Raw genomic sequence first — 22,296 nt, forward strand, 5'->3', positions numbered from 1 at the left:
AGGCTCACATTCCCACCAGCAGAAATGTTTCTTTCAGGCATTTGTAGCTGCTCAGTGCCTTGTGCTTTTCAGCCACAGCGTGAGTCTTCGGTGACATCTCATATTGCTGTGTCTTGTGTTTCCCCCGAGGACCAATGAAATTAAATACCTTTTCAAATACTTAATAGACAAGGAATGTGTCTGTTGTAGCTGAGTGTGGCGGTGGCATGTACCTGTGATCATCTCTGCACTGGGGAGGCTGAGGGTGGAGGATTCTAAATTTGAGGCCTTCCTGGACTGTATATAAAGATTCTTGCTTCCAAATCCGAAAGAGACCAATGCACATTTTTTTTTTTAACTAGCCCTAAATGAGTGAATGCTGTAACATGAACCAAATACATTTGAGGAACCAAGCTCACACAGATTCACCAAATAATGTTCTGAGAATGTTAACACAGGAGTGAGAACCCTGGAGTCTCAGGTAATCCCCATAATCACAGTATAGCTTAAAGGACTTGTAGTGAAACCATGAGATGCCTCTAGGCAGAGCGATCTGATTGCTAGAGATAGCTATTATAACAGTTTCAGTGGCAGACAGCAGAGCAAGAGAAAATAGTCATGCAAATTGCTCCTGAAATCAAAGCAAAAATAAATTTAAATAAGAAGTCATAAAAATACCGACAGCAGCAGTCCATCATGAACGTCATGGGGAGCGTGTCACAGTTGAAAAGATTAATGGTTCAATTCCTTTTGAATTCAGCTGGCGATTGTTTGCATCTGAAATGTTTTGCAAAGATACAATGTGTTGACGGCTTGGTCCGGAGGCTTTGACATGCCTGAGAGGGTGGGACCTTTAGGAGGTGAAACCCAGCAGGAGGAAGCTAGGTCATTTGAGTGTGCCCTGGAAGACAGTCTCAGAACTCTGGTACTTCCTTCCTCCACTTGCTATTTCCTGGCTGCTGGGTTCCCCGGCTCCTCACACCTGCTGTGATGTGATGCTTTACCATTAGCCCAAGAGCAGCAAGGCCATTTCACTCTGAACTGGAACCTGTGACACCATGAGCGATAATACTTTTCCTCCTTCCGTCTGATTTGTCTCAGTTTGTTCCATTGATGGAAAGCGAATGCATGGTTTGAAATGTCTTGCTTAGTTTGTAACTTATGGTTTTCTCACTTCCGGATACAGGTCACTTGCCTGCTGACTGGCATAGCCCTCTGGAAGGTTTTGGAAACTGAGCAAAACTTTAAAAGTCCTGGTAGCCTGGAGCAGCAGAGGGATTCATCCACAGGATGCATAGGCTAGGTGGTAGGATCGCAAGCAGGGTCAGATCAGTTACTTTTGTTCAGGTCTTTATGTCACATGTTAGGATCCTGTGGAGACTAAGATCTGTTACTCTTCTTGAGGAGTGCATGTGATCTTCTGATCTTGTCTGCTGGAGGGACTCAGCTTGACACTGGAGAAAATACACACAATCTCTGTGGACTCTCACTTCCTCTCTCCTTGAAAAGGAAAAAGAGAAATATACCACCCTTTGATGCTGGAATGCAGGGCCTTAGAGATAAACAATTCAGGCCCCTTGCTGTAAGGGAGGGGAAGGGAGCCTTTTGTCCTGTGACAGGATGTGAGTCAGGATGTTTACAGTCGACCATCAGGTCTCCAGCTAGGAAGGCAGGAAGAGATAAGAAAAACAGGTAGCACAACCCCCTCCTTGGTATCCAGGTGGGTCTGGACAACCCCCTCCTTGGTATTTAGATGAAAGGTCAAGAATGTGCCACTCAGCTTAGCCTTATTTAAACTGACCAATGAAATGAGTCCCCATAACCACGCTTTTTTTGCTTCTGTACCCGCGCTTTTGCTCTCCTATAAGAACCCCTCACCCCCAACCTGGGGGCGCGCAAATCTTCCGAGAGACCTTGCCGCCCCAGGTACCTGTGTATTCAAATAAACCTCTTGCAGTTTGCATCCGTAAGTGTGGCTTCGTCGGGTTTGTGGGTTCGGGGCCTCTCTCGCTAGGAAGACATCCTTCGGGGGTCTTTCATTTTGGTGCATAATCTGGGCCAGTGCCTTACCCAGCGGCACCTCGGCCCAACGAGCTGAACTCATCGCTCTGACTCAAGCCCTTAGGTTGGGAGAAGGTAAGAAGCTGAATGTTTATACTGATAGCCGGTATGCTTTCGCCACCGCATACATACATGGAGAAATATACCGGAGACGAGGGCTCTTAACCTCAAAAGGCAAGGAAATTAAAAATAAAGCAGAGATCCTTGCTCTATTAGAGGCCTTATTCCTCCCCAAGAGACTGAGCATTATGCATTGTCCCGGACACCAAAAAGGAGATCACGCCGAGGCCAGAGGAAATCGGCGGGCGGATGAAGCGGCCCGAGAGGCTGCTTTGGGACCACAAATTCTCCCCCTAATATCCGAGCCCGTCCAATCCACAATAGACTGGGCCTATGATAAAGAGGACATAAACCTACTCCAAAAATTGGGGACAGAATATAACCCAGCGAATAGACGCTGGATTTATCGGGGAAAAATAGCAGTGCCCATAAAAATAACCCAGGAACTTATAGACTACTTACATAAGTTGACCCATTTGGGTACGAAGAAAATGAAAACCCTCCTAGACAGAATGGAAACTGGACAATACCTCTTGAACAGGGACAGGGCACTCCAACGGGCAACAGACAATTGCAGGGCCTGTGCCCAAATCAATGCAGGTCACTCGAAAGCCCTCCAAGGGGTACGCCTCAGAGGACATCGACCCGGTGTCCACTGGGAAATAGACTTTACTGAAGTTAAACCTGGCTTATATGGGTACAGGTACCTGCTGGTTTTTATAGACACCTTTTCAGGATGGGTAGAGGCCTATCCCACCAAACATGAAATGGCTAAGATGGTTGCCAAAAAGCTATTAGAAGAAATTTTTCCCCGATATGGTATGCCAAAGGTATTGGGATCTGATAACGGGCCAGCCTTCGTCTCCCAGGTAAGTCAGTTGGTGGCCAAGTTACTGGGGATTGATTGGAGATTACATTGTGCTTATAGACCCCAGAGTTCAGGACAAGTAGAACGTATGAATAGAACTATTAAGGAGACTTTGTCTAAATTAACGCTCGCTACTGGCTTAAAGGATTGGGTGTTGCTCCTGCCCCTGGCCCTATATCGGGCCAGGAACACCCCCGGGCCACATGGCCTTACCCCTTTTGAAATATTATATGGGGCACCGCCTCCAGCCATACATTTCTTTGACACGGACATTGCAGACTATGCTAACTCCCCTTCTCTACAAGCCCACTTGCAGGCCCTGCAGCTGGTACAACAAGAGGTCTGGAAACCCCTAGCAGCCGCCTACAAAGACAACCTTAACCAGCCAGTGGCACCTCATCCGTACCAGATCGGGGACACTGTTTGGGTCCGTAGACATCAAACTAAGAACCTGGAACCGCGCTGGAAGGGACCATACACTGTTCTCCTGACCACCCCAACGGCGCTCAAGGTGGACGGAATTGCTGCCTGGATCCACGCCTCACACGTGAAAGCCGCCAGCTCAGAACAACAGACGGCCAGCCTAAAGGAAGGATGGAAGATCCAACGCTCCCAAAACCCCTTAAAGATAAGACTGGTTCGAAAATGATATTATGGGCAGTAGTCTTTCCCATGTTGATCTTGGGATCCATGGGGGCTCCTAATGGAAGCCCCCACGCAATTTATTCCTTAACTTGGCAGATTATTTCCCAGACTGGGGAGGTAGTCTGGAAGACGACTGGCCAACATGCCCTCAATACCTGGTGGCCTCCCCTCACCCCGGATTTTTGTCAGCTAGCTGCGGGACTAGACTCTTGGGACATAGCCACCACCGACTATAATCAATTAACGAGAAACATGCCGCCAACGGGGGGAGGATCTGTAGGCTGCTCCAACCCCGGGCGAAGATGTCGATTAGCAGAGGCCAGCTTTTATGTCTGCCCCCGGGATGGCCGAGATCGAGCTACGGCTTACAAATGTGGGGGATATAATGAAATGTTCTGTGCGGCTTGGGGATGTGAAACGACTGGGGATGCCTACTGGAAACCCCATTCCAGCTGGGATAAGATCAGGGTGACCCGCGGCTGGAAGAGAGAGATATGGGATGAGGAGTACTTTACAGAGTATTGTCAGCTCTCCAAATGTGGAACTAATGGAAAATGTTTGCCCCTTAATATCACCTTCACTGAACAAGGTAGAAAGGCCACTGAATGGCAACAAGGGTATACTTGGGGGCTCAGATGGTACTTGGACTCGACAGACAGGGGGTTGACTTTCAAAATACAGCTCAAAGCTGAGGCCATAGTTTCCCGGGCGATAGGACCCAACCAGGTCCTGGCAAATCAGAGACCCCCATTTTTACCCAAAGCGCCAGCTACCCCTGGACTGACTAGCCTTACTACCGCTCCCGCCACCACCCTTGCCCCCCTAGGGGCCGCAATAGAGCCAGAGGGAGGAACAGGAGATCGTCTTTTGAACCTCATTAGGGGGGCGTACCAGGCCTTGAATCACTCGGACCCAGATCGGGCCCACGATTGCTGGCTCTGCCTTAACCCAAGTCCCCCATATTATGAGGGGATAGCTCTCAGGGGCAACTATAGCAATGTCACCTCGCCACCCCCCATCTGCCAGAGCACGAACCATCATCTAACCCTCACCCAGGTGACAGGTACTGGAGTTTGCATAGGAGCTGCGTCTGGCCAGCCCTTTTGCATCTCAACCGCGCCCGTTATCAAGGGAAACTATTATCTAGTCCCACCAAATGGGACCCTCTGGGCCTGTAATACCGGCCTAACCCCCTGTGTTTCGGCAATGGTATTCAACCAAACGCATGAATATTGTGTCTTGGTACAAATTTGGCCGCGCATCACGTACCACTCAGATGAGGCGGTCCTCCAATATTATGAATACCTTCCCCGGAGGGAAAGACGGGAAGCTATTACCCTGACCCTGGCCATACTCCTAGGGGTGGGGGGTGTTGCTGCAGGGGTAGGTACGGGGGCCGCCGCTCTAGTGCGCACGGACCAATATATGCTTTTACATCAAGCTATGAATGAGGACCTGAGGGCTCTTGAGAAGTCGGTTAGAACCCTGACGGAATCAGTAGCTTCCCTGTCAGAGGTGGTACTACAAATAGAAGAGGACTAGATCTGCTCTTTCTAAAGGAGGGAGGCCTTTGTGCGGTTTTAAAGGAAGAATGTTGTTTTTATACTGATAAAACCGGGTGTAGTGACTGAAACTCTAGATAAACTAAAGGAAAGGCTAGATAAACGTAAAAAAGAGTTTGAAGCCCAGCAGACATGGTACGAAGGGCTTTGGAACCGATCTCCATGGCTCACCACCCTAATTTCTTCCTTATTGGGACCCATAATTCTTTTAATGTTAATTCTTACGTTCGGCCCTTACATTTTAAATCGGTTGATTCAATTTGTTAAGGATAGACTTTCGGTTGTTCAAGCCCTGGTCTTAACTAGTCAATACCAAAGAGTAAACCAAAGAGAAACAGAGATCCTATAAACACTTGCATAACAGGTTTTTTTTTTTTCAAAAAAAAAAAAATGGGGAAATGAAAAGGAAAAAGAGAAATATACCACCCTTTGATGCTGGAATGCAGGGCCTTAGAGATAAACAATTCAGGCCCCTTGCTGTAAGGGAGGGGAAGGGAGCCTTTTGTCCTGTGACAGGATGTGAGTCAGGATGTTTACAGTCGACCATCAGGTCTCCAGCTAGGAAGGCAGGAAGAGATAAGAAAAACAGGTAGCACAACCCCCTCCTTGGTATCCAGGTGGGTCTGGACAACCCCCTCCTTGGTATTTAGATGAAAGGTCAAGAATGTGCCACTCAGCTTAGCCTTATTTAAACTGACCAATGAAATGAGTCCCCATAACCACGCTTTTTTTGCTTCTGTACCCGCGCTTTTGCTCTCCTATAAGAACCCCTCACCCCCAACCTGGGGGCGCGCAAATCTTCCGAGAGACCTTGCCGCCCCAGGTACCTGTGTATTCAAATAAACCTCTTGCAGTTTGCATCCGTAAGTGTGGCTTCGTCGGGTTTGTGGGTTCGGGGCCTCTCTCGCTAGGAAGACATCCTTCGGGGGTCTTTCATCCTGAAGTGTCAAATGTAACCCAGAGCTGGTTCATCTGGGTCAGCAGAAGTGATCATGATGTAAACAGATAACCCTTGCTGTTTGGGGAGGCAGCAGCTGATCCAAAATATGTTCCCGGACCTGTCATATGCTTGAGAGAGCCTGGGTTGGAGAAATGTTATTTTGCCCAAGGCAGTGCTGGACGGAAGGCTCCAAAGAGATGTCAGTGAGGATTCTGTGGAAACCGCTGTAGAAGGGTGGACCCTGTGTCCTCAGAATGGATGGATGGGGAGTTCCCTGAGGGAAGGAGTGGCGCAGAGGTGGGTGAAGGAAGCAGGGGACAGAGAGATGACAGTTAGCCCAGGCTCTGAGAAAATGACCAGAGAGGGTGAAGGTCTGAGCAGAGATATGTTACCTTCACAGCCCAAGTAAGTGTGGAGCATACTGGAATCTGACTGTAGATCCCAGCAGGCCACAGCTGGGAGAGGCAGAGTCTGTGAGAAGACAGGAAATTTCATGAAAATGTGTCCGCTCCTCTGGGAAGACAAGTAACAAGAGCTGAGGGCAGTATGTGATCTTACAGATAAAATGCCATAGGTACTTTCCATTGAATATGACTTGACATTGAGTTATTCTCATGGCTAAGTGCTTGAGGTCAGGGATATCCTGGGCCTGGGAGTCAGCTGTGTCCTGTGGTTACCCTGTCAGGATTTTGAGGAGGTAGGGGTGCATTGGGTCAGGTAGAATCACAGAGTCACCCTTACCACGTGTGACTTGATGAATTATGGAACTCTTCTTCTTCTTCTTCTTCTTCTTCTTCTTCTTCTTCTTCTTCTTCTTCTTCTTCTTCTTCTTCTTCTTCTTCTTCTTTCTCCTCCTCCTCCTCCTCCTCCTCCTCCTCCTCCTCCTCCTCCTCCTCCTCCTCCTCCTCCTCCTCTTCTTCTTCTTCTTCTTCTGGTTTTTTCAAGACAGGGTTTCTCTATAGCTTTGGAGCCTGTCCTGGAACTAACTCTTGTAGACCAGGCTTATCTCAAACTTTCAGAGATCTGCTTACCTCTGCCTCCTAGTGTTGGAATTAAAGGCGTGCACCACCACTACCTGGCTGAATCATGGAACCTTTCTAAACCTTGATAGCCTCATGTATAAAATAGGAACAATAGTAGGGTCTCCCCCATGAATTATTGTGGTGGTTAAAGTAACCACACATGTTCTTCTGTTAATGGTATACTTTATTTTGTATGTGCTATGACTAAGCTGAATCTCATTGCTTGCCAAGGAGTGGACCTCTCAAAACATTCCATGCCTGCTCTATGCTGTGTCCAGTTTTCTGTGCTCCTACTCTCTGGGACAGACTCTCAGCATGCAACCCCGCCTGACTTTGAACTTGCAATCCTCTTGCCTCGGGCTCCAGGTAATGGGGACAGCAGCTGTGCACCACCTCAGGCTCCAGGGTAAGGGGGACCGCAGCTGTGCACCACCTCAGGCTCTGGGTAATGGGGACCGCAGCTGTGCACCACCTCAGGCTCTGGGTAAGGGGGACCGCAGCTGTGCACCACCGCAGGCTCTGGGTAAGGGGGACCGCAGCTGTGCACCACCTCAGGCTCCTGGGTAAGGGGGACCGCAGCTGTGCACCACCTCAGGCTCCCGGGTAAGGGGGACTGCAGCTGTGCCCACCACGCCTGTCTCCCCAGCTCTGCTATTTATCTGCTTTTGTTGTCTTTGTCTCACTTGAGCCTCACAGCTGAAGCAAGCTACGTTTATGATTGACCTTTTTCATATGAAAGAAAGAGAAGATGTGAGGAGGTAACCATCAGGAATAGCAAATGCAGCTGCTGAATCCAGGTATTTCTCTACCCATGCTCATATCTACAGAACCATGATGTCCAGCATTCACAAGGGTGGACACCGAAGAGTTCCTGGGAACCTCTGGTTGAGGACTGAAGTGGGTGGGAAGGTTGGTTCCTGGTCCTCAGCTGTCTTGTAGTGCTGTAGCTGAGGGAGAAGCCAGGAAGCAGGGCCCTTCCCTGATGAGATTGGGGGTGCTTTTCCCAGAGTGAGGAGTTAGTCATCTCATCACCCCACACTGAGATTCTCCAGTAAGACCCTGGCCCCTCTGCGGGGTTGAAAATGAGAACATCCATATTTGATCTGCTGTGAAGGGAGCTATCTACCAGACACATCAGGGATTCTCTGAGGCAGAGGCTCTCTCATCTCTCGCAGAGGAAGAGAGCGATATTGAGAGGTGGCAAAGCTAGAGATGGAAAGGACAGCTACCTGGCCTCCGAGTCTAGGACCCCCGACACCGTCTCCATGATTCTGTCTTTCTTGGGCAGCTGTGAACAGGGAGTCTCGGGTTACTGTTGCTCCCCGGCTCCTGCCCTATTTAGGTAATTTGTTCTCACATCGCCGCCCAGTGCACCCGGACTCTCTACTTGGAGTGGTTTCCGTCCATCTCTGTTCTTCCTCCTTCATAATTTTGTTTGACACAAAGCCGTGCATTTGCTGCTGTGTCTCATACCCCACTCCCATGACTCATTGAAACTTACTCGACAATCTTCAGCAGTTGCACTTTGCTTATTCATCAATATGATTTGGTCATTTGTATTCTTACTCTGGGGTGGTGGTGGTGTGGTGATGGTGATTGGTAATGGTTGTTGTTCTTCTCCCAGAAATCCCTAGTCTGCACATGTTAAACTTGATAAATACCAAGTAATTGACTAATTTCATAAAATAATTACTTACCAAGAAAGATGGTCTTAGAACCTGAAATAGCACATCTGTAAATGATTTCATGCTTATTGTGAAGTTATAGCATGAGACATAGATTGGGGATGGTAGAGCACTAGGTTTTCATCCTCTGGGTAGTCTCCGTGGAGAGCAGGTGAATGTAAGCAGGTTTTGTGGCCAAGGACAAAGGTATAAAAGACAAACAATGGGTGGAATGTTCTGGAGCCACGTTGGAAATTAACATACCTGTTCAGAAAGCACAGGTCAACTTGCTTAAAACCCCTGAGTGCACAGCTAAGGCAGTGGAAAAATCTGTGCTATGCACACTGAGCATTATTCTGTTTCTCTTTTTAATAGCCTTTGTGATAAGTGAAACTTCTATAAATCACGATATTACTTTGTTACCTGACTTTATTCAAGTAAATGAAAATAATTTAGTCATAAAATTGGCATTAGATTTAGGTAGTTTCATTGTATTTTCTTTCAGTAATTGGAGCACAAGGAACAAATATTCAAGCCTTCTGTGCAGTCATGTAGGTTTAAATAGTTGCTTAGCTTTTTTTTTTTTAATTTTAAGAACTTAACTTTTCTTTGGTGTTTACCATCTTGTTTGAATGTGGATTCCCTTCGTGTATATGTGTGTGTGTGTGTGTGTGTGTGTGTGTACTTGCGTGTGAGTGTGTGTTGGTCAACTTTCCTTTCCTTCTACAAACACAGGGATAGTTTTAGGATAGGAAAGATTTATTTTCATCATTATTTCAGGGGTGTCTCCATAATTGATTGACCTATCATTTTAAGCCTGTGGTGAGCAGTCCATCATGGTGGAAGCCGATGTAAAGTAGAACCATCTTGTTCATGGGATAGAAGTAAGAGAGAAAGGAAGACAAAACGGCCAGGGTGTCATGATCCTACAGGGTTGTGACTCTAGTGACTTAGAACCTCCCACCAGGCTCTTCCTCCTAATAGTGCCAACCTAGAAGTCAAGCTGTGAGCACTTGGGTTTTGGGGAGGAAACTTATGCAAATTATAGATCAGATTATTGTATGTGCCTGTATGTAACTCCAGTTCAGGAGATTTGTCCATTTCTTCTGGTTTCTGTGGGCACCTGTACACATGTCACACACACACACACACACACACACACACACACACACACACACAAAGGGGATGCACGCTCAAACATGATGGAAAAATTAAGTTCTTAAAATTAAGAAAAAAAAAGAAGGCTAGGCAACTATTTAGGTCCTAAACTCTAAAAGCCTGCCCACAGTGAGTTACTTCCTCCCGAAAGGCCACTACCCAAGTGGTCCCATAACTCCCCAAAACATCAGCACAAACTGGGGATCAAGTGTTTAAATATATTTGCCCACCTGGGACATTTCTCATTCAAATCACCACACTTTCCCTGACACAATGTGCTGTGTTTATTCAAACCATGAATCAAAAGAGATGTTTCCCTTCTAAATTGCTTTCTTGGCTTCCTGCTCTAGCTACCTGCTGCTATGCCTCCCACACTGTGATGTACTGTACCTGAAACTGTAAGCCAAGAAAAGCTCTTTTAAAACTTTGTTCTTATTTGTGTGTGTGTGTGTGTGTGTGTGTGTGTGTGTGTGTGTGTGTGTGCAGGTGACCGCAGAAGGGTATTTTGTCATAGGCATGAGAAAAGCAAGGAGCATACCTCCCCTCTAGACAGCAATTCAGTTTTAATGTATGTAGTTAGGTTGTAGAGTATAGGTTTTGGGATAGAAAGCAGAGAGGAGCCGAGGAAACACCTGGAAGAGAAACAGAAGACATCCAGAAGATCCAGACCTGGTGTCCTGCCCTCACGTGTCCCCATCTCATAGGGAGGAATGGTAACAGACATTTCTCCAGGCTCCATAGAGAGTGAATGTGGTGCTGCCACAAAGCTTTAAGGACAGACAGACACCACTTCAGAGGAAGAGGAGCCAGAGCGATTTATGGGCTACATCCCTGAATTTTGAAAAAAGTGTTTTCCTGATGAGAAAATTAGCTCCTGACAGCTCTGCTTGGTATGAGCAGTTTCCCTGAGTAGCAGCTTCAGCCAACGCTGATGGGTTCTGCTCTGGTGAAGCAGGCAAACGACCACCACTCTGTAATCACATGGGGGTACGGATAGAATGAGAACTTTCTCACAGCAGCAAGTCAGCCTGCGTTCTTCCGTCCCGGTGGAAGAGCCTTGTCCCACTTCTCAGAAGCTCAGCCACAGCATCACTGGCTCCTGGGAGCTCCCTTCCCACCAATTCCCCAACATCAACCCGGGGAGCAAATCTTGTCACGTTGAGCGCAGGAGCCCAGGGTTCCCCTGTGTGGGTTCTCCTCTGTAGCATGAAGTTAATGCTCCTGGGAGGTTTCAGAGGTTGGTGAGGACACAGGGTACGAATGACAAAGGGCACTAGGCTGATGGGAGGGTCTGTGAAGGCACAGTAACTGTGGGACATGGGGTGTGTCTGCAAGTTGTTCAGTGTCTGGGGCTAAGTGTACTACATACTGTAAACACATCTGTAAGTGTACTACATACTGTACACATATCTGTAAGTGTACTACATACTGTACACATATCTGTAAGTGTTACATGCTGTACACACATCTGTAAGTGTACTACATACTGTACACACATCTGTAAGTGTACTACATACTGTACACACATCTGTAAGTGTTACATACTGTACACACATCTGTAAGTGTTACATACTGTACACACATCTGTAAGTGTACTACATACTGTACACATATCTGTAACATGAGGGGGCCGGCTTGTTGGGGTATCTGTTCCCGCCTGGTACCCCACAACCGGCAAGTCCCAAAGAAAATCACACACAAGACTCCATAAGATTATAAACTGATTGGCTCACTAGGTCAGGCTTCTTGTTAACTCTTATAACTTATATTAACCCATTATTCTCATCTATGTTAGCCATAATGGCTCCATACCTTTTTCAGTGTGACAGCTTACATGCTGTCTCTTCGGTGGTCTGCACAGGTATGCCTGAGGGACCTTCCTCCTCTGTAGCCTTATTCTATTCTCATTGCCCCGCCTCTACTTCCTGTCTGGTTGACCCGCCTATACTGCCTGCCTAGCCAATCAGTGTTTTATTAAAATATGATTGACAGAATACAGACAATTCTTCCGCATCACATATCTGTAAGTGTTACACACTGTAAACACATCTGTAAGTGTTACATACTGTACACATATCTGTGAGTGTTACATACTGTAAACACATCTGTAAGTGTTACATACTGTACACATATCTGTAAGTGTTACATACTGTAAACACATCTGTAAGTGTACTACATACTGTACACATATCTGTAAGTGTTACATACTGTAAACACATCTGTAAGTGTACTACATACTGTACACATATCTGTAAGTGTTACATACTGTAAACACATCTGTAAGTGTACTACATACTGTAAAAACACATCTCCTGCAGGCAATTAAAATGAGTTTTACTTTTTCTAAGCTTGTGTAACTAAGTAAAAGTATAACAATAAAAACTGTATGTTGAAAAGTATTATATAATGAAATAACCCAAAAGTTAACCATATGCAAAAGTTAAAGTAGCTGTGCAAAATTAAAACTTATAGATATGTATTCCTAATTTTTGTGGGTTGGGTGGAATTATGGCTTGGTAAAAATGTGTTTAAAGAACTGTGTGTGTGCGTGTGCGTGTGTGTGTGTGTGTGTGTGTGTGTGTGTGTGTGTGTTAAATGCCCTTAATTCATCTACGGAGTAATTTACAACCTGTTGGCACTGTGGTGAACTGTGAGACTTGAAGGAAGCAGGCATATGGCAGTTGGGCCTTTTTATATGGAGCCAAAAAAAGTTCTCTTTGTTCTTTAAAGTTGCAGGGAATAATTTAACCAAGTCCCCCAAACCGAGCATAATAACTGATGTTTGTCATTCCTCAGGTACCTGATGACGTAGGGGTTTTTCAGGTTTTGCAGAAGGGTTTGAGAGTTTAGAGAATTTTCTTTAGAGTCATCCTGCTAGGAAGTGGAAGGCCCTGGTCAGACTCAGAAGAGTGTGCCTCTGAGAACTGGTGCTACTGGGCTGGAAGCGTTGGAGCTGGCGTGGAGCAGCCCTCTGGTATGTGAATGTCTTTGACAGGGATTAGTAGCCTCAGAGGGCTTGGGGACGGACCCCTCCCTAGGAGATCCACTTCTGGCCTTGGGTAGACACAGACTCTCTGTTCTGCTCCAAAAATGAGGACGTTGCATCCTATTACCTCCTCCCTTAAGGGTGAATCCAGCTGGGCCTGTCAGTCACTTACCAGGAGTCCATTCCCCCATGGAAGCTGATTTACTTAAACCAAGCTAAGAAGAGGGGGGAGGAATCTTTACCTCTTTAATGAGATAGTGTACTTATCCTTCCCAGAAACTCCTCCCTTGGGGCAGTTACTTGCTGAGCTTCCAGCTTGTAAAACTGCAGGCAGCTCAGATTTCCTGAGTTACCCAGAAAGACACAACATTTGCTTTTCCATTTTTTAAATATCTTTTTCTTTCTGGTACCGGACAAAGCCTGAGCTTTCCCTGATTGAAGTTTCTCATTCTTTTTTTTTTCTGAAGCTCTCTCCCTTCTGCTAGGCAGCTGCTTGTCTGCCACGTGACTGCTTGCCAATTGCCCTCTCTGAACCTGCTTGCTTTCTGAGGGGCGTGGCTTTGGACTCTTCCTCTTCTCTTTCTCCTTGACCATTGCCAAGGCAGGCAGCTGGTCTGCTCCGGTGTTTGCCTCTCAGACTCTAGCAAAACTGTTCTAGAGATTCCTACCAACTCTGTTCTAAAACTCTTTTGTAAATGAGACTAACCCCTCCCACCAAAGGAACTCCATTTTCCCCTGTTACATAGGCACCCAATTTGGGGGTCCCCAAAGTTTTTAGAAGCATCCTGAAATGGTCTCAAAGTCTGCTTTTCTGCCGACTGTGGGCTCAGAGGAGGCGACTCTATCTGCATAGCGTCCAGCGTATACCATCACTCCTTTTGTGTTGGTCACAAGCAGCGAACAGTGTTTAGGACGCGCATTAACATGAAGGCACCACACCCTCAACTCCTCACCTCTGCTCTGTCCAGGTGCAGTTTTCCTGCTAGGGCTGCCCAGCAGCTTCCAGGGAAGGGAGCTGCCCTGTGAGCCCTTGCCTTCCCACGTGCTCGGTTCAGATGCTCACCCTGGGACCTGTTCCTGACAGGGCCATCCAGCTACCAGCTGCTTCTTTTCGGGTCTCAGACATTCCAACATCTGGCATTGTTCCTTTTGTCCCTTGGTTCTCAGGCCCTGTCACGACTGAGTAGGTCACTGGGCCTCGCTGCAAAGCCTGATGCTCACGGTGACACGTGGTGCCATTTACTTTATGACTTGGGATTCCCACCCCAAACTATAATACTGCTATGAAGATCCCTTGAGTATCTTAGCAAAACACCCTTCTCTCTCTCTCAAAGGACTCCCACGATTAGACTAACAAATCCATGCCCTGTGGCTGGTCAGTTCTGAAAACTCCCAATTAATTTCTAATTGCTCTGTTAATAGTTGTGAGGGTCTATAAATAGGAAGCGATAAAGCCTTTTATGACTAAACCTACCAAAGCTTCCTTCTGGTGGTTCCCTGAACCACTAAGCATTTAAAACTCTGTTTCTGAAACCCGTGGGTCTGTATTCACTATGCTATGGTTTGCACGTGCTGATTAGTCTAGGCGGGCATTGGTGGGTCTCTCTGCTCTGCTTCTCCTTTGCTTTGATCATGTCCGCTATACATAAGTTATGTGACACATCCCAGCAGCTGTTCAGCTCCCATAGCATGATGTAAGAGGATTTCCTTGGTATTTTTTTTTTAATTTAATTGAATTTGACAGTGCTCAGCATTGCACTGTTACACCCCTTCTGGCCCAGCAAAGCCTCTTGGAAGATTGTAGAGAAGGTGTCTTGCGGTCCAGCACCATGTTTGTGGACAGCATTGGCTCTTGACAATACTCAAGGCTAGTTGTGAGTCATGAAGATATTTGGACATGGTAATCTTTTAGTTTTCAAGTAGAAACAAGGAACTCCTAATTTCATCAGGATTTCTGTGTTGGGACTTTAAATGTCCTCTCTGTTTCAAGCTGATGGTACTCCATGATGGTCCTGGTAGAAGGTTAGTGTGTTAGGGACTTGATATGGAATGGAACTTTTAAGACTGTTAAGGATTTGAGGTACAATGTGTCAAAAATTGTTACAAAGCTGGTGAGGAGTGTTAAAAGGAATAATTATTAAAAAAAAAACCCAAAAACCAAAAAACAAAAACCAACCCAGTAGGTCTCACTCTGTCTCCACCGCTGGTTTGGCTAAGTCACCTAAAGACCCAGAAGAGGGGGTAGAGGGTGGTTCAGAATCCAGGGACTATGTCTTCATTTTTCCTTCACTGAGAAGATGGTGGGATCTTTGTGACTTACAGGACCACTGTTACATTTGCATGTCCCATAAGATCCTGATGGGACTTTACTAAATGCTTTTGAATTATGTCAGAACACAGCATTTACTGAACAGACAGAAACAAGAGGAGCAATCTAGGTTGATTTCAAGGGATAGGCTGTTTCTCCCCATTCGATTCACCCTTCCTCCGCTCCACCCGTCTTCCCTGGCAGCCCTAGGATACAGGCAGTGACAATTCTGGTCTTGTGAGCTTGAGTGGTATTTCCTCAAGAATACACAATGTGGTCTTCTGTAGTGGAGCTGGACAAACACAGTGTTTGGGCTTCCTCTTCCTTAGGGAGCAGCAGTGGGCAGCTTGGTCAGGTGATGGGATTCTGAGCTGGGGCTGGGAAGTCTTGGTTCTTGGAGAAGGTATGGGGTCTAGTGGTACTTGGGTCTTTCTGCTGGGCAACCTGGTATTTGAATTCAGAACTTGTTCTTGGAATATCATTTGCATGTTTAAATGCATGAATGTATTTTGAGCTTGAATATTTATTTTAAAAAAATCGGGTCCATATATTTTGCCTGTCACCTCCAAAATCTGTCTTGGTGCACCTCAGAAAACTTTGAACTAGTAAGTACAGGAGACAGAATATACTGTTGTACAGTCTTTTTGTTATAAAGTTAATCAAATTAGTATCTTTTAAAAAGATTGATCTTTTTTTTTTAGAACAAATTGTGTATCTGCAAATGTCCATGGAAATCAAGGTGTCAGACTCCTTGGAGCTGGAATTATAGGCAACTCTGAGTTGTCTGAAGTGGGTGCTGGGAACCAAACTAAGATCCTTTCCGAGAGCAATACAGGCTCTTAAACCCCGAGTCCTCTCTTGTAGACTAAAGTTTCTCTCCCACCCAGTTCCTCAGCGTTTCCTGATTCAACACAATGTGCTGAATGAACCAGTCACTCAGTCCCAAAGAAACACACCGAGGTTGACATTAATTATAAACTGTTTGGCCTATTAGTTTAGACTTATTATTAACTAGCTCTTACAACTTAAATCAACCCATAATTCTTATCTATGTTTAGCCATGTGGCTTAATACCTTTTCTCAGTGAGGCATTCTCATCTTGCTTCCTCTGCACCTGGCTGATGACTGTCTCTGCCTTTCCTCTTCCCAGAATTCTCCTAGTCAGATCGCCCCACCTATACTTCCTGCCTGGCTACTGGCCAATCAGTGTTCTAGTAAAGTAACACGAGTGACCAATCTTTACAGTGTACAAGAGCCCTGTCCCACAGCATTCTCTCCAGCTCAGTGACTGTTCGCTAAGCAAGTTATGAAACGTGGGCTAGGAAAGTAGCTCAGGGGTAGGGTCCTTGCCTAGTATGTATAACGCCTTGAGTCTGCGTCCTGGCATTGAAACAAGACATTATACATCTGCCTTTCATAGAGTCCCCAAGTAGTTAAGATCTGGAGGAAAGTTATAGTTTTATAGCACCTTTACACGTATTCCCATGTGGTGTTTTTATGAAATAACTATCCATCAGGAGCCCTTATGTCATGATTTTCATGTACAGAGGTCTGACGGTTTTAAATGAGACCTTGAGAGAGCTACAGCTGGCTGGAGTTTTAGAGTCATTCCCAATAGTCTTGCCTAGCATTTGTATCTGATGTGTTCAGATTCCTCCATGTATTTTAGTTGTTTTGAGCATTGGATGTAGAGCATAAACAAATTATAAGAAAATCCCTGATAAATTTTACAGTTTTGGCATGGATTCTGCAAGCACCACTAGAGTACACTCTACCCACTGCTTCTGTGTCTTCCCCAGAAGTACCATTATCTTAGACTTTATATTTAGTTTTCCTTTTTTATTTATGATTTTAACATATATGTTTGTGTCCTTAAGAATATACTATATGTTTTATTTTTTAAAGTAAGTATTCGGTTTATTTTATTTTTAATCATGTGCATGTGTGTATTTGTGAGGGGGGTATACACACCTGAAAATGGTACCTGTGGAGGCCAGAAGAAGGCTCTAGGTCTTCTGGAGCTGGGATAATAGGAGGTTGTGAGCCATTTGATGTAGGTCCTGGGAATTGAACCCAGGTCCTCTGGAAAAGCAGTCAATGCTCTTAACTGCTGAGCCATTTCTCCAGTCCTGTATTGTATGCTTTGAAATGTAAATCACCTGACGTACCATTCCGTAGATACTTTTGAATTGACTTTTTACTCATCTTGCTGTTTCTGATATTTGTCTGCGGGCTTTAGTTTGTCCATAAGTTTTCTACCAAAGGCCATCTCCATTCTAAGATCACATATTGCATATATACTGTGATATAACCATGGGGTAGGCAGCTGATTTTCTACTGGTTGGTTACAGGTAGGTGTAACTGGAAGTTTCTCTCTAGCATTCTAGTTCCCAAATAACCACCCAGAGGCTTAATATTAATTGCAAACTGTGTGGCCTACTATCTCAGGCTTATTATTAACTAGCTCTTACAACTTAAATTAACCCATTTCTATTAGTTTATATTTTACCATGGGGTTGTTGCCTCAGATTTTGCTTTACAGGCAGCTACTGGCATCTCCCTGACTCCACCAATTTCCAATGCAAGACTTAAATAGAATGTTTATTAGAACATTTGTCATGTGTTCCTTGCTTAATATTGTTTATGCTGGCTGTAATCTTATACTTGATATCTTTCCTATTGTATATAGTTTTGTATTGGGTTTTGATTACTCTTATTTAGACAAAAGGGGGAGGTGCTGGGGAATTTCTGTCCACCAATTATCTTTAAGAGGTGGGACTAAGTTAGGGTGTGTCTTTCTGGGTACTGGGTGGAAAAACCAGGAGGCCCAAAGTTTGTTCTCTTTGTGGTTCCCCCTCTATACTGCTGAGCTTGAACTTCTTGTTCCTGTTTTGTGAGTTTGCCCCTTATAAATATATATATATATATATATATCTGATCTATCTTTTAGCTAACCTGTTTTTCTTCTTTTTCTCAATCTGCGATAATTCAACACGGGGCAATCAAGCTGGGGTAATTCTGGGAAGAGGAAAGGCAGAAACAAAGTCATAAGCCAGATGCAGAGGAAGCAAAGATGAGAATACCTCACTGAGAAAAGGTACCAAGTTACATGGCTAAACATAGAAAAGAATTATGGGTTAATTTAAGTTGTAAGAGGTAATAACTCTGAGCAATAGGCTAAACAGTTTATAATTAACATAAGCCTCTGTGTATTTCTTTGGGACTGAATGGCTGTGTGACTATATGGAATGGGGATACACCATTGTGGGTCTAGTCATCTTTCCTATGAATTTTAGAGAGATGTAGCATGTTTTCATGGTATGCTATTGGCCATTCAGATGGTCTCTTCAATGCAGTTCATGTTTTAATTCTTTTGTTCATTTCTTATTGGGTTTTTCATATCTATGTATGCTGGACTATTGATGTCCAGGGTGTGAGAAAGTCAGGGCTGGTGTGTTCTCTGTGTTAGTATCCACTTCACAGTGCAAACAGGTGAGCAGAGGAGCTGGTGAATGCTTTCTCACAGAGTTCACTTACAAATCCAGAAGGAAAGGCATGACCAGGCAAAAACTTAAACAACAGAGTTTGGATCCTAAAATCAGGAGCAACAACTATGAGGGGAATCTGGTTGGCAGCCTTCATCCACATTCTCTGGAGAAATACATCTCTTCTTCCTCATTAAACCATAAGAACATGGTTACAACAGCTGTTCACAGTTATTGCATGTATACAAATGTAATAAACAAACAGACAGGCAAACCCATGAAACTAACCATGGAAACATCCTCTCTCTCTCTCTCTCTCTCTCTCTTTCGTGTGTGTGTGTGTGTGTGTGTGAGAGAGAGAGAGAGAGAGAGAGAGAGAGAGAGAGAGAGAGAGAGGGAGGGAGAGAGAGAGAGAGAGAGAACTGAGGTAAGGAAACTGAAACAAGAACAACAGAAAGAGCGTAGAGCTGAGGTAGGAAGAACTGACTACGTTGGGAGTTTCTCTCTTAAGAAAGGGTAGACATGGGGTGCTCATTTGTTTCTTGACCACCCAGACACAAAATAATCACACAGAAACTATATTAATTCAAACACTGCTTGTTCTATTAGCTCAGGCTTCTTATTAACTACCTCTCACATCTTAAATTAACCCATTTCTATCAATCTATGTATCACCACAAGGCTGTGGCCTGCTGACAGTTGCCTTCCTCCTTGGGCAGCTACACGGCATCTCCTTGACTCCACCTACTTTCTCTCTTTATCTCTGTTCGGATTTGCTGAAGTACATTAAAACAAAAACAACCACACCATGAACACAGCATAAAAAACAGTTCTCCCTACACAGATGTCCATTTACTGGCATGTAGCTGCCATGGAAGTACACAGTATACTGACAACCCCACCCTGCATTGGGTTAAGTAGTTGTCTCTTCTGCTGAGGTCCAATGAGTCCCAGCTATTTCTTTCTGAAACAAATGACAGTCTCTGGAAAGAACTGTGAGGTCACACACAACGTCTAGTATATGATTTGACCCAAGCAGCAAAACTATTTTTCAAAACCTGCTTCTTTCCAAAATTGAAAAAACCAAAAACATTTGTATTCATTTCTTGGAAGCAGCATGGCAAGGCAGCAATCATGACTGTAGGATTGCCCAAGGCTGTGTTCACAAACGTTAACGTCATTTGCATATCAAGAAGAGAAAAAACAGGAAGAGATAGACTAAGAAAAAAATGGAAACGAGTTTTGGAATCTCGCTCTGGCTGCATCTCGCTTCTGCCTTAGCTGACTGCAATCTTGTTTTCTTCCAGAAACTGGGGAAGCTGGTGTTTAGCCATATGGTTGGGAACACTGGGCTTCTTCACATTCTGGCTCATGCAACTTGCCTGGAAAGTACAGTGTTTCTTACCGCAGAGATGGCCCCCAGGGACACAGACAGAGTGGGGATGCCTCTACGTGGGATCACAGAGGTCTCCTTGGTCTTCATGTCTAGACTGCCATTGAGGATGCTGAAGTACTGGTTCTGCACAGCAGGGGCCACACACACAGGAGTTCCTTGGGAAACGTCTCAGATACTCTTTTTCCTTCACATCCGGCATAGTCATGGTGTTCTCTATGGTCAGCTGTCTGCCCTAGAAGACAGAATCATTGTTGACCCAGTAGGTGACGTAGTAGATCTTCAGGTTGTGTTTGGTGAGGAGGTCTCCACCGCATATGCTGCGGACAGAAGGTTTTTCTGGTATGTGCCTACTCGTGGATCTGAAGGGCCCTGGCAGATGAGTTCTTCCCACGCCCTGTGCATCAGTGGCCTGTCAACGTGGCTGTACTGCTAGCAAAGGTGTTGTGGTGGAGGGTTCTGCAAAGGTGCCATAAACTTCAACTTTGGCATAGGTGGGCTGTACTCGGATATATGTTCAGGGGAAGTTCATACAATTTTTTTTTTTTTTTTTTTTTTTTTTTACAGAGGATGACCTTGTCCTGGACGTCCAATGCAGAGTCAGAAATCTTGGGGGCTTCCCTTTTCTTTGATTGGATGGGCTGAGTTACACAGAGAAGAAGGGACTCCGAAAGAGCATAGAGCCCAGGGTCTGAGGTAGCAGGGTACTTCGGAGACCAGACATGAAGTTGGGGAGAACCCAGGTCCCATCAGACTTCAAGCTGAAGGTTGTAAGAGCCTAGGAAAGTGAGCTTGCTGGGAGGGACACACTGGCATGAAGCAGCTTGGTTGTTCCAAGGCATCTAGAGACAGACCAGGCTTGAGGCTTTCTGGGCGGGCAGAGCCACTGCAGCAGGCACCTCATGGGACATATGGTTGCTTAAGGTCATCAGAGTATCCATGCCAGCCACTCCACAGTGGGCACCTGTGCAATGCCTATGTTCACCTAGACTTGGGTTTGTTCTGTGAGTTGGATCATTTGGGGCTGCTGCTGCTGTAGACAGGAATGGCTTCAGGACCCACAGGATGCTGTAGAAAGGGGCATCTAGGCTTCACTGGTTCATTGCTATCTTGGCACCGTGGAGCGCCTACAGAGTTTCACTTGTGTCTACCACTTTGACTTTGGGTAAATGGCTTATGTCCTGGGGTACGGGTGTCAGGGAGCCACTGTCTTTAAGCAAAGGATGAACTCTGTGCCCAGCTTTTCCTTTGAGTCCCCTGAGCTGATACTGTTCTCCTGATTGATGACTATGTCCTTAGTGCTTGGAATGCTGCCTAGTGGCTCAGAATGGCTTTGCAGAAGTCATCCGAAGGCACTGTCTTCTCACTGACACTCATTATGAGGACAGGAGAATTTTAGTGCAACGTTCTTGTCTTCCACGAACTCAGAGAGACTGAAGAACCCGGCACAGCTACTTCCTGCAGATGTGAGGCTTCTGCTGGGCGTCTTTACTGCAGCTGTGCCCTCCGCCACCCCACCACCATTCCCCGGGGATTTCCCTGGAGCACCCAGTTCCCCGTGGTTGCTTGCCCTGCTCCTCCTCCTGGACATGGTGCATGCCTTCGGGTACTGGGAAGAGTCCTGGGGATTTGCCTCCTCTCCACCACCAGTTCCTGGAGTGCCTCCCAGGAATGTCCTGTTTTCTATGTTATCTCATGGGTCATTCTTAGGGTCTGAATTGTGTCCTTCTGTTAAAACTTAACATTTATACGTTGAAATTAAACTCCAGCATATGCCATATGCCTGTGTTTGGAACACGCTTTTTAATCTTTATTCATTAGTATATTTTAATAATATATAATGGATTTCATTGTTGCACTATATATATATATATATATATATATATATATATATATATATATATATATATATATATACACCTTTTCTTATTCTAGAATAAGTTAATATTCTCTCTGGTGCACATCCTCTTACTAGCTTTTGTCTTCTTCCCTTTCTCCTCACCTTCCCCTCCTCCTTCTCTTCTCCTCATCCTCTTCCTCCTCCTCTTCTCCTTTCTCTTCTTCCTCCTCCTCACCCCCTCTTCTTCTTAACCTAGCGAGCTTCATTTACAGAAGTATGTGCGAGAGATTATTTTCAGGATCCCATGTACTTTACTGATGCTTAC

The 22,296-nt window shown here is 45.4% G+C and overlaps 1 pseudogene; it reads right to left on the reverse strand.

Annotated features, from left to right (window-relative positions):
* Positions 1–20,015: 20,015 nt before the first annotated feature.
* Positions 20,016–21,722, reverse strand: LOC125399365 (sal-like protein 4; annotated as a pseudogene).
* Between the last annotated feature and the right edge of the window lie 574 nt (positions 21,723–22,296).

This window comes from Myodes glareolus, chromosome 3 (assembly GCF_982192425.1).
Source record: "Myodes glareolus chromosome 3, mMyoGla1.1, whole genome shotgun sequence".
Taxonomy (NCBI): Eukaryota; Metazoa; Chordata; class Mammalia; order Rodentia; family Cricetidae; genus Myodes; species Myodes glareolus.